Source organism: Dermacentor andersoni, chromosome 6 (assembly GCF_023375885.2).
Source record: "Dermacentor andersoni chromosome 6, qqDerAnde1_hic_scaffold, whole genome shotgun sequence".
Taxonomy (NCBI): domain Eukaryota; kingdom Metazoa; phylum Arthropoda; class Arachnida; order Ixodida; family Ixodidae; genus Dermacentor; species Dermacentor andersoni.
Genome location: NC_092819.1, coordinates 15,325,690 through 15,337,883, shown reverse-complemented (window position 1 = coordinate 15,337,883; position 12,194 = coordinate 15,325,690). Strand labels below are relative to the sequence as shown.

The window sequence follows — 12,194 nt, the reverse complement described above, 5'->3', positions numbered from 1 at the left end:
ATGTGGAGGACAATGACATCCTACCGTATAACCTGATTGGTTTCAGATCAGGCTTGTGCACACAAGATGTCATGTTGTTAATCAAACATCAACTGCTATTAGCTAAACCAAAAAACACTCGTGCTCTCTTGGGGTTGGATGTCTAAAAAGCTTTTGACAGAATTAAGCATAGAGCAATACTTGAAGTGGTTTGCGAACTGGGATTGGGCAGAAAACTCTATGAAGTGGCCATCAGCTCATCTTAGATTCGGGGATATTAAATCAAAGAAGGTGGATCTCGGGGACAGAGGGACGCCACAAGGGTCGGTCTTGTCACCTATGCTTTTCAAGCTGGCCATGTCAAAAGTGGCAAATGGTTTAAAAGGGATAGAGGGCATTCACTTTACCATTTATGAAGATGATGTGACTATATGGACCGCTGAAGAAAGTATGGGACATGCGGAAAGCAGACTTCAGAAGAGCATTTATGAGGTAGAGTCTATTTTAGAAGACATGGGACTCAAATGCTCTGCTCATAAGTCTGAACTCCTTGTACTCAATAATAGGAGAAGGGGTAGAAAACCGAGGGGATATGTTCCCGAGGAAGAACCCATGTTAGTACTAACCATGAAGACAGGCGAATCTATTAAGCAAGTAGAATGCACTAGAGTCTTAGGGTTATTCCTGGAGGCAAACGCGGCAAACGGAAGAACAATACAACACATCACAAGCAAGACTGAGGAGGAAATAAGACTGCCGAGGAGAATCACTAACAGACACAGAGAGTTGGGAGAGGAGAGCGCCATGAGACTGGTCCACGCTTTCGCCTTGTGTCACTTCTCATATATATAGCTGGGATACTCAGTTGGACAAAACATAGCTAAACAAGTTGAAGAGATTAATTGAAAGGCTAGTCAAAATAACAGTGGCGCTGCCGATTAACACGCCGGATAATAAATCAATGAAACTGGGGCTCCACAATACAATAGCCGAGATACTTGAAGCTCAGCGAATAGCCCACAGAGAGAGGCTCTCTGGAACAAGGTCAGGTAGAGCAATGCTAGAAGAGGTAAAGTGATGCCCAACCGAATCCAAAATTTCAGGTGAAGGCACAGTAGAACTTAAAGATAGCATAAGAGAAATAATCAAGACGACTCCTTTCCCCAGAAATATGCACCCGGTGCACAACCTGGAAAGATGAAAGGCAAGGGCCAAAGCTCTCCTGCAAGAGATAGAACACAACGGGGAACATGCGGCTTTTGTAGATGCTGCATGGATCAGAGGAAAGAAAGCCTTTACGGCAGTAGTAGTAGATGCAGATAGTCTCACTCGGGATGCTATTACAATCATGACTAAAACACGACAGTCGCGGAACAAGTGAGAGAATTGGCTTTAAGAAATAATAAGTGGACGAAGATTTACAGTCACTATAAGACGGCTATTAGACACTTTACCAATGGCTTTGTAACCAAAAGGGCTGCCCAGCTGATCGGTGAGTTGGACAGCCAAGGGATCTAAATCCGCTGGTTTCCTGTACATATGGGGTCTGTCGATCCATCTCGGAAGAATTTAAGCGAGAAGGCTAACGCAGCTGCACGAGGACTTACTATCCGTGCACTATGCGACCAGGACCTTAATAATATACAGGAGGAGAACAAGGACCAATTACTTACATATAATGAAATCACGAGGCATTACTACATGAAGAGAAGGGAATTCCTCGTGCCACACGCTAAGCACAATAGAGCTCGAGCGGTGACTCTGAGATTTATCCAAGTCCTTATCGAACTATCGCGTTCGATAGTTCAATAGTTCGATAGTTATAGAACTTATCCAAGTCCAAACTTCATTAACGAGCTATATCCAGAAATGGAGGTACCAATCAATTGCGAGAAGTGTAAAGGCATCATTTCTCTGGATCACATGCTTTGGCAGTGTCCTGTGTCTTTCACAGACTGTGACAAGGAGAGAGACTGGTGGCGGCGAGTCCTACACAGTGGAGTTCTTTTCGATCAAGTACAGGCCGTCCAGAAGGCCCATGATACGGCGTTAAGGTTAAACCTTACTGTCCCAACGTGGGAGCCGCCTGCGTCAACCTAAGGGGTGATCTTCAGGACATTAACAAAGTTCACGATAACATACCATCCCTCTTGTAATGCAGAGGCTACAAGCATTCAGAAACGTGAAGCGTACAGCGCATACAATCATTGGAATGACACATACAATGTACAGAAACGCGGCGTCCAGTCAAGTGGTACAAAAAAACCATGTGACCTTCACAATGGCTCATAATGCTGAGGCTACAAAGAGAGAGAGAGAGAGAGAGAGAAGTGATAAGGAAAAGGCAGGCAGATTAGCCAGGCTGAACCTGGTAGGCTACCCTGCATTGGGGAAGGGGGAAATGGGACTGAAACAAGAGAAGGAAGGAAGAAGTTCACAGTTTACACTGTTACACACACAAGCGTTCATCGCTGAGTCAGTCACAGGCGGCTATACAGGCTGGTGCATTTCAAGAAACGCACCAGTGCCTTTGTGGCTTTGAAAATAGTAGGCGCACGAGGCCACGGGCCGAAGATCTGCTCTGTGAAAGGCCCGTCGTCTAAGTGCCCCAAAGCTGTCCGAAGGGCACTCCTCGCATCTTCATATGTTGGGCAGTCACACAAGAAATGTTTGGTCGTTTCTTCGACACAACCTGTGCTGCAGTTTGTACTGTCTGCCATTTCAATTTGGAATCAGCGAACGTTTGTGAAAGAAACTCTTACTCACCGGCGGCACAGTAACGTTGCTACAAGCGCTCACCAAAGTGAAGCGGACAGTGCACGCATTCATTGAGATCGCCCGCGCATCACGCAGAACAGCATGCGTTTCAATCACCTGCTGAGAGAATGTAGCGTTATCTCGAAGACAAATTTGGTTGGCGCGAATCTGACCTCACTATGCAAGCGTGCGATGCCGCAGCTAAGCGTCGGAAACGAGCCGAAGAAGCTGAATTGCGAAAGCAGCAACGCGGCGATGCGAGACGGCGTATTGCCAAGTGCGCAGCAGGCTTTCGCCTTCACGTGTTACAGCAGTGTAACTTGCTGCCAAAATTTCTTTTTTTTAAGCCTACCTGACACCATTTTCAAATGGAATATTTTCACACACGTTATAGATCCCATTTCAAGAACGCTACTTCGAGAAGATAATATTTAGCATGAGGCACTGTGAAGGTTATTTTATTGGACGCAAGGAGACTTCGTGAGGCCACCTCAGGAAATATTCTTGCGCGGTGCCAGCTGTCATTATACTGCTCCTTGATGGCTTACCATGAACTAAACTGGTGCACGGACGTCTCTCAAGTGCCGCATTGCTGCAGTCCATAGTGATTATTGAGCGGAATCGATACGATGAGGTAAATGTTTAATGAGAACCCGCATGTCTTCGAGATGGCACTAGGTGTATGCACCCGCAGCAAGCAGTTGCTGCCTATTGCAGGTTGTCTATCACGAGTTCACTCGACTGCTGAACAGAACGGACGCGATATTTATAAAATAATTGAAGAACGCAGAGAAGCCTGCGTTGCTGCAGCGCCTATATACAAAGCGAGCAACATGGTATCTTTGAATTTTCATGAGAAGACTACACATACTATAATTAGTCCGTTTGTTGCCGCAGCAGTAACAAATTGCAATATGTTCCTTCCTACGGAATGTATACATCGTGAGAATAAAGAATCACCGTAAGATTCCAAATACTGGAAAAGGAAGCTAAAAGAATTACGCTGGGCTCTAGACATATGACGGTAGCGACGGCATCGGCTGTGGAGTGGCATCAGCGAAGTGCCGGACTAGAAGCTTCGTCTGCATTTTTCTGGTGGCACCGATGATTCTTTTGCTTCTGCCCTGCGGCAATTTCACATTTAAACGTTGTAATCGGGCGTAAGAGGTTATGTTCTTGCAATTGTGGCATTTCCAATTTTCGATTACTGAGTTAAACATTTGTTTTTTGTACGTTTATATTATGGCTGGCATTCTGACACAGCCTTTTTTCCTTCGAAAGATAATGACGCCTTCGCAGATAAAACTCATTCGTTTTTTAGAACGACTGAAAGTTGAACAACTTGGTTGATATTTGTGTTACTGGCAATCTATCAGACACAAAAGATTAACCCCCTATGGTCGAGGCTTGGCCCATCATTAATTGTGGTTGCGGGTGAATGAGTCAGGTCTTGATTATTTCGCAGAAGAAATTGTCATGCCTAAACACTTACCTTCTGCGAGGGGCAGCATGTTTCCATGATTGACATGTTGGCGCTGCACTCCCTGCACCGTGCGCAGATAAGCTTTGCGTGTTCCGTATTTTCCACCACTGTGCGACCGTTCAGAGCCTGTTGGAGGCATTTGTGTTTTTTCTTTTCGTTCCTTCTTCTTGGCCGTATTTGGATGCTTGCCTTTCAGTAACGTGGATCACCGCTTCTGTTCTTGTCTCTTGTAGCCTTGTACCTTATTGCTTAGTCCCGGTGCTCCGGAAATTTCTAATTCTTAATTTTCGGAGGCTGGAAAGTGAACGTTTGTAATTATTTGATTAATTAATGGAGGTTAACTTCTGAAAGCAACTCTGGGGCTATGAAAGACGCCATAGTGTAAGGCTCCAACTTAATATTGGCCATCTGGGTTTCTTTAGCGTGCACCTCAACCTAAGTATGCGAACGTTTTTTGTTTTTGTTCCCATCTAAATTCGACGACTATGCCGGGAGTCGGACCCGTGACCTCGTGCTTAGCAGCAGAACGCCACACCTTGTGCTATAAAGCAGCGAGTGAAATTGTATACTTAACGTCCGTTAAGGACAAACCATCCGGCGCTAAGTGAAATATGATTAATTTCGTATTTTAACGTCGTCAGGGCGCACAGAGAAGAAAATGTTCTTATACGGAGTGAAATATCATTGAGTCCTTTACTAGTGCGCTTCTCTGATCGATAATTAATTAATTTAGCACAGTTCAAAACAGTGTTTTTTTTTCCTTAAACAACGGCAAGGATACATTTGACGGGACACTGTGTTTTTAAAAAAATAAAGGTCTCTACGCAAAAAAAGGTGGAAGAAAAAAGAAAACGTTACAAAACTCGCGTTATTTTTTTTATTTAGCATAAACCAGGCGCTTCGACAGATTTGCCCTCAAAAGCAACATATTATTCACATGCCAGTTTCTAATTCACGTTCCATGGACGGGTAGTCATTGCTTGAAAACAAATGTTTCCCGTCATACTGCTTTGAGAAAAACTACATTTGAACCGTCGAAGTTCATGGAAATCGCAACAGCGTAAGAGCAACATGGTAGCAGCGGGTCAACTGTTACTTATTACTCGGAACACACACACATGCGAGAGATCATGTATTATTTTGGAAAGAACGTACGTGTATTAAAATACTACTAAAAGGCACACTTTCACAGACTTCTAAGGTACGTTTTGATTATATGCCAAGACAGCCAACCTAATATCTTCATGTAGGTTTTTTCTGTGATGTTCTTGCTCTTAATCGAAACATACTCACTAATTCTTCTACCAGTATTTGCAGATATTTATGAAATTGCTTATGGCAGACCTTTCCTTTCTTTTAGACTTTGCCATGCAATTATAATAAATTTTATCCCGCGTGAATCATGGATAAGTACTACAGCTGTTCAGAAAAGGTTTCTTTACGAACTGTTTCTTTTATTTCGTTACCGACAGCCGTTGCTGTGAAAAAATTAATCGGATTCGAAGCAGTGATAAGAAACAACGCTCATTTCTTTCTCAATATTAGGGAATGGAAAAAAAAGTAATCTTCAGGGAAACTATCTGCTGAATATAAAATTAAAATAAAGCATTTATAATTTTTCCTTTATTTCTAGCTTTGCGCTGATGAAAATACGCTGACGGCATGTTGGCGGATCAAGAAAATAAAAGAAATGCGAAATGATTGTGAAGTAAGTCTGACAGATGTGCGGCACGTTCCTGCTTCAATTATTCAGTTTAAGCCTTTTCGTTTCACGAAGGACATTGTTTATTCAACAAGGATCAGCGGATAAAGCAGATAATTGCAGATACATGCGAGCGAATACAATTTTTAGTGTCTGAGACGATGAGAGCAGAGCTTAATTAGTGGCACGAAGTATCAAGACAAAATCTCTGCTGCTAGTATTATAAATTAACCAATACATATACGCCGCTATTGAGTCGACTCCTCATAAAATGATTCTCCAAGCTATTGCACCACTTTTCAGTCTTAGAAAAGAACGTCACGAGTGACTGACACGACGAAGTTACCAAGCATGTAAATTATTATAAAAAAATAATTTCTTTCCAAAGAACAAAGTCACCGACACGAGAGCGTCATCGCGACGGTACAGCGGGACCAAGAAATACCTCATGGTGGCTGTGTAGTAATGCAAAGCTTCCCAATAAAGTTAGACGGCGCAAATGTTAAACCCTGGGAGCACTAAACTGGCGATTGACAATGGGCGGAACATTCAGGCACGCTGCCCAAGAGAGAGAGAGAGAGAGAGAGAGATAGCAAAGAAAGGAAAGGCAGGAAGTTCAACCAGACAAGCATCCGGTTTGCTACCCTACACTGGGGCTAAGGGAAAGGGGAACTAGAAAGAGGAAAGCGGGATACAAGGAGTACTTGCTGTGCACGCAGGAAAGCGCTTTGAAATCAGTCAAGTCCAAGGAAGTGCCCCACCGATACATTAGGCTGCCGTCATTCTGCTGCCTGAAGCTATTCTTGGTGCTACCCCATAGCGGGCGGTGCGCGCTGAGGTCACCTGTGAAGACCAAGGAGCCACTGGTCGTCAGCAGTACGTTGCAGTACATGGCAGCATATCGTTAAAGTAAACCCCAGCCTTTATGACTTCAGTGCGAATGACTTCAGTGTTGTGTTATGACAGTGTTATGACTTCAGTGCTTGCTCACGGGGGTATGAGTCATTGCTTAATGGGGTATGAGCCATTCATTGTCTTACCTGATGGACGAATTCGTTTTGGGTAGGTGTAGAAATGCTTACGCATTTAATAACAGAGGTGATGAAGGAATGTGTGTGCGTACCTATCGTCACGACGGCCACCGACAGGACAATAAATGTGTTCGCACCTTTGTTCAAAATTCTATGTCACCTCTGTGTCGTGTGTCAAACTGCTTTGCTGGTCATCCACCTTTACAGAGCGAAATTGGTCATGATTTTTGACAAGCAATGAACATTGTTGACCGTAAATGTGGTCGTTCTGCCTCGCTCCAACTTTAGTTCACCCATCCGTTGCAGTATATATCATAACGACACGTCGATTGGTTAACGGTGCTGTTGTGTGGAATCTGTCTTTGGTATGAAGGTGGCCGGCGTGTTAAAGGAATAAAGGATAATATATTTACCACCTGCGACATTTTACAGAAGAGCAGTCTTCGGCTACATTCCAGCGTTTCGTGATGTGTGCGTGCAAAAACGAGATTCATGTGGGCCATAATTACGGGCGTATGAGTCATTGCTTAAGGGGGTATGAGCCTGTAGGTGGTATGACTCTATAGGCGAACGGCGTACAGATCCCGTACAATACGATGAGCAAAACGAGAACAAGGTGAAAGCAGGAGCCAACGTTTCGACAAGTGGACTTGTCTTCTTCAAGGCGACATATGCTTTCCTCGCCCCAGTATATATAGGTGGGGTTCTCATACAGGTACGACGAGCCGTTTTGCGGTCTGGACATCATAATTTGCGGCCATCTGCGACAACTGCCTCTGGTTCGTGCTAACGATGTCGTATGACGCATGTCGCAATAGGCAATTTACCCCACGCGATACTGCTCACTCGCGGCAAACCCTACGTGGTCACGTTCAACATCGACGTGAAGGACGAACTCGTAAACGATGCCGTCGGTGTACTTCGAGAGATAGCGCTCAGGGAATTCGACGCGCGCGACACAGTGCGCATTTGGGTGAAATTTGATGTGCCACATACTGGCCGTTTTGTTCTGAAATCAAATACTTGACCATCTAGCTCAGACCAAAACCAAGCCCTTCGTGTATGCTGCTAGTAGACGGGGTATGATGGTCATGGCCGATTGGGTGCCCATCGAGTTGCCTACCTTCACCCTAGATAGAAAGACTGGACTGCGCTGCTGACGAAGGCAGTTTCTGGTGGTTCAAGCTAGTGCGGTCACCGTACAGACTGGGGACGAAATCGTTGTCACCACCGTACATGTTGATCCCGGAATGCGAAAGAGGCACCTTAAAGAATTTATGAACGACACATTTGGGTGGATCCTGCCGGTAGACCCCAATGCCATTGTTTGTTAGTGACCTTAACGTCGATGTATCTCGTCCCGACGGAAAGTGGTTCTTGTCATTTCTCTTGGGAAGGTTCGGCCTTCAACGTTACGCCAAGACCAACGTCTCTACGATGCACGGTTGGTCCGGGCATAGGCCTAACGGTGGCTAAGATCTCCAGGGTCGTCACAGAGCCCATGACCGTCTATCATAGCGACCATAAAGCAATAATTAATGAGGTCACAAGAAAACGGTAATACAAATGAACATAAGAAGTGCATACTTGTGCAATGCTGTTTTGTTGTCTCATTTTATTTACCGTTATATACAGCTCCGCTGGTCATTCACCTTCACAGAGTGTAATGGCTCTGAATTTTCTATTGAAGCTGCACCTGATTCTGGCTGCTATCATCACAATACAACTAGGTCACCTTGAAGTAGGCAACAACACATAATAGCGAGCGCCGTAGCAGATAGTCTGGCTCAATAGCACTTGCTGTTGAGCTTGCCCTGAAGAGAACAGAAATAAAAGTAAACGCTTTATGAATAAAATTGTTATGGAAAGGACTTGCAACAGCAAGTTAATTTCTCTCTTACAGATGGTGGTGCTGACGTACGTGCTCTAGCTCATCGATTGCTGCTCCAGGTGCACGTTAACATCACTGCGCTAACAAGGCATAGACAGTCGCTGTCATGGCGGAGCCTCCATGTTTGCTACTAAACGGTACTGTGACTTTCAGCATGCATGAGGTCAATTACGGTTGTTTGCTGCCACATTTACGCGCACAAATTTGCGTTACTTCTCTGCCTCCTCTTCTACTCCTTTTTTCTCCTAATTAAACATATACACAAAAGGCTCCAGAAAAGGCGCTTCATGAACTAGTGAAAACACGAAACTAGGCCTCCTGCATATGGATTATTTCCCCTTATGTTCCCTCCTGCTGGACGGAATATAATTAATTCTTACAGCTTTCCTTTCGCTGCTTCTACTACCATCCTACTACTAGTACGAGCTAGCAGCTGCGGAAGTATTATTATTATTAGTAGTAGTAGTAGCAGTAGTAGTATTTGTAGTAGTACGAAAGATTCGTTGCTATCAGAGGAAAAAATACATGAGCTATTCAAATAAAAATAATTGCTTTATGTTCGACCCAAATCACCAACATCTGGCCCTATTACTCATACCTTGGTGGTGGAGCAGCGCATTGACAAAGACAACGCGAAGACACACAAGAAAACACGGCACACGCTGCACTCGCAACTATTTAATTTCAGAACGCACTTCATATTTATTCATATTTAGTCCAGGACGTTGACCTTGGACAAAATAGAGCAACACGTAAGGAATTTGGTGAACTTTGACGTGAGGAACGATTTATGGTCTCTTACTGCTGATAAGGAAGGTTGTTTTGTAGTCGTGCCTGAAGGTCTCTCCCAAAAAAACGCGATGACAGCGGTAAAAAAAAAAAAAATTCGTCCGTGTCGACGTTAAGCCTAGAAAGGTCTGGGATAAAGCAGTCACTTTACTGGCAAGCAACAATTTTGAGCGACTTGCTTCAGCAGTTAAGCGCTCGTGCAACCTGCACCTCGAATTGTTTTTCGTGGCGAAGACACACAAGGCTGGTGTTCCGTTCACCGCCATAGTATCAAAAATGGACTCATGGCAGTCAATTGTTTCTTCGTATCTTCAAACCACCTTGAATCAAAGTCCGCCCCTATTTTGCTGTTCGTATATTAATTTCCCTCTACTACGCATTTCTTCACAGCCACATCTCTTATTGTATTTCTTCTTGGGGCAATACCTACGTAATTCACTTGGTGTCCCTGCAGCACACACACAAAACTAAGCTTCTAGAAAAATCACTTAAAGCCAAAAGTCATTTTTCATCTGGTGCCTTGCCATTACTCCGCACATATAATATTTTGTCAGTAGTGGATTTAAATAAATGTTCTCTTCGTGTGCTGACGTATGAATTTTGTCCATGGAGAATTACCAATTTCGTTTATAACAAAAGACCAAACCCCACATTTCACTGGCACTCGATTTTTACATCATAACTACCTGCTACCGAAACTAAGGACTAATTACGGCAAACTCACTGCGAACTTTACGGTAACGTCAATATGGAATTCACTACCGCCCTCCATTGAATAATCTCCTTCCATTCATTTATTTAACGTTACGACAGCGAGTGTTTGTAGTCATCGAGTTAGACCTGCTCCTGTGTGCCGGTGCGCGTGTGGCACCATGCTTGTTAATTTAATTTGTAAGCGAATGTTTAGTGCAATTTACGTGACTGATGAAACTACGAACGTTACTTCCTGTTGTTACCTGCAACTTTGCTATCGGTATAAATGCTACGCCTGTAAGGCGGAACTGAAACTTTATTTAGTGAACAAAACTGCCTCTTTCGGGACTCTTTGGAGCTTCTTGTCTACGCTTACTCACCCATGATAAATAATATACTATAAACTATAGGTACATGTTGAAGAACAATTTTACACTTTAGTGTTGGTTCCTATAAGCCTAGGGTAAAATGAAACACAGCGATTGTTTGCAAAGCACGTGTCAAAGAGATTTTTTTTCGTAATAATATCTGCCTTGACCACACTAAGGTAGCTTTCAATACCTGCAGTGCTGTCTCAAGCAGTGGAAAACCCATAGCCGCGTCTTTGTAGACCCTGGCCAAGGCGTCCAAGGACTATTCAGTGACTCCACTCATTGACCTGACTGTCATCTAGGTCACTGAATTTGTCTTTTTACTGATTTCGTGTACCCTTTCACACGGAAACGCTTCTTTCTTGAAATGACGTAGTTTTCGCGTTTTTTCACTAACATTATCAAAATGACCAAAACTCTTACCCGGCGTGAATATTAACCTGTTTTGTTTATATATATAGGATGGCTCAAGCCGTATTTGTATTTTTTGTTCGCTCTATTTATGCACCACCGATTACACCAGTGTACAACGAGCTTCCCTCTTCATCAAACCAACGGCACAGTCAGTGTCATGATGAGCACGGAGTTGATACAAGTGGTTATATGTCTTAATGTTGGTCAAATGAACAAGGGGATGATGACGATGACGTGCACATCGATGCCAGATGCAAGTGCCCAACTGAGCGAGAAAAAAGAAGCAGGCTTAAGGGCGCGGGAGAGGATCCGGAGGGACACGGCGAGCGTGGTTGACATGACGGGACGGACACTAGGTCCAGGGCGCGGAATTAACGGCCTCTCGAATTCCTGGGCCAAAGTCGCTGCAGGCTCCCACCTGGGAACATCCTCCCCGTCAAGATCCTTCTCCTAGCCTAGTGTTGGCGAACGTCTCACGGGCGTCTAATCCAGGCCAAGCCAGCGTCTCCATCATCGTGCTCAAACTATGCATGGCGAACACCGAAAGGTTGTCTGGTCGTTGATTTCTCCATAAAGCTCGACGTGCTACACTAGAAGACGCCCCGGACTATCCTCGCCAGTTTAAGTGCTGCTTACAATGGATTACTTTCAATTTTCCTGATTCACCATCCTCCTATATGAACTATAATACAGCACCAAAGCGTAAACTCGCTTTGCATACTCTCATAAATGTCCCTCACAGTAGGAATTGAGAAAAATAGTACTGCGTGTTGTGAAAAGTCCGGGGGCTGAACAGCACGTCCGCTAAATAGCGATTGAGTGTTTCTTATATTAACCCAATTGGATATTTCGTAGCTCTTCAGAATACAGATGTGCTCTCTTACTTGACTGGATAAGGTTGTCTCTGTACAGTATTCTTTCAGAGCGCTACTGAGAAAGACAGTAATACGTGATAGCAGACCAAAGTAAATTGACTGTTGTATGCGGCATAACCATCGCTTGACTACTTCCTGTAGGAAAGGTATAATATTACCTGCTTTTATGTCACCCTTAGTGTTCGTTTCTTGAAGAGAAATACAATTAT

General features: G+C 44.1%; 1 long non-coding RNA gene across 2 annotated transcripts in view; it reads left to right on the top strand.

Moving 5' to 3' along the window:
- Positions 1 to 8,978, top strand: part of LOC140218935 (uncharacterized) — a 451,043-nt gene extending 442,065 nt beyond the window's left edge. For both annotated transcript variants that reach the window (XR_011895092.1, XR_011895093.1), the window contains one exon: positions 8,856 to 8,978. This is a non-coding gene — a long non-coding RNA (uncharacterized lncRNA). The remainder of the gene's footprint in view (positions 1 to 8,855) is intronic.
- The last annotated feature ends 3,216 nt before the right edge of the window (positions 8,979 to 12,194 follow it).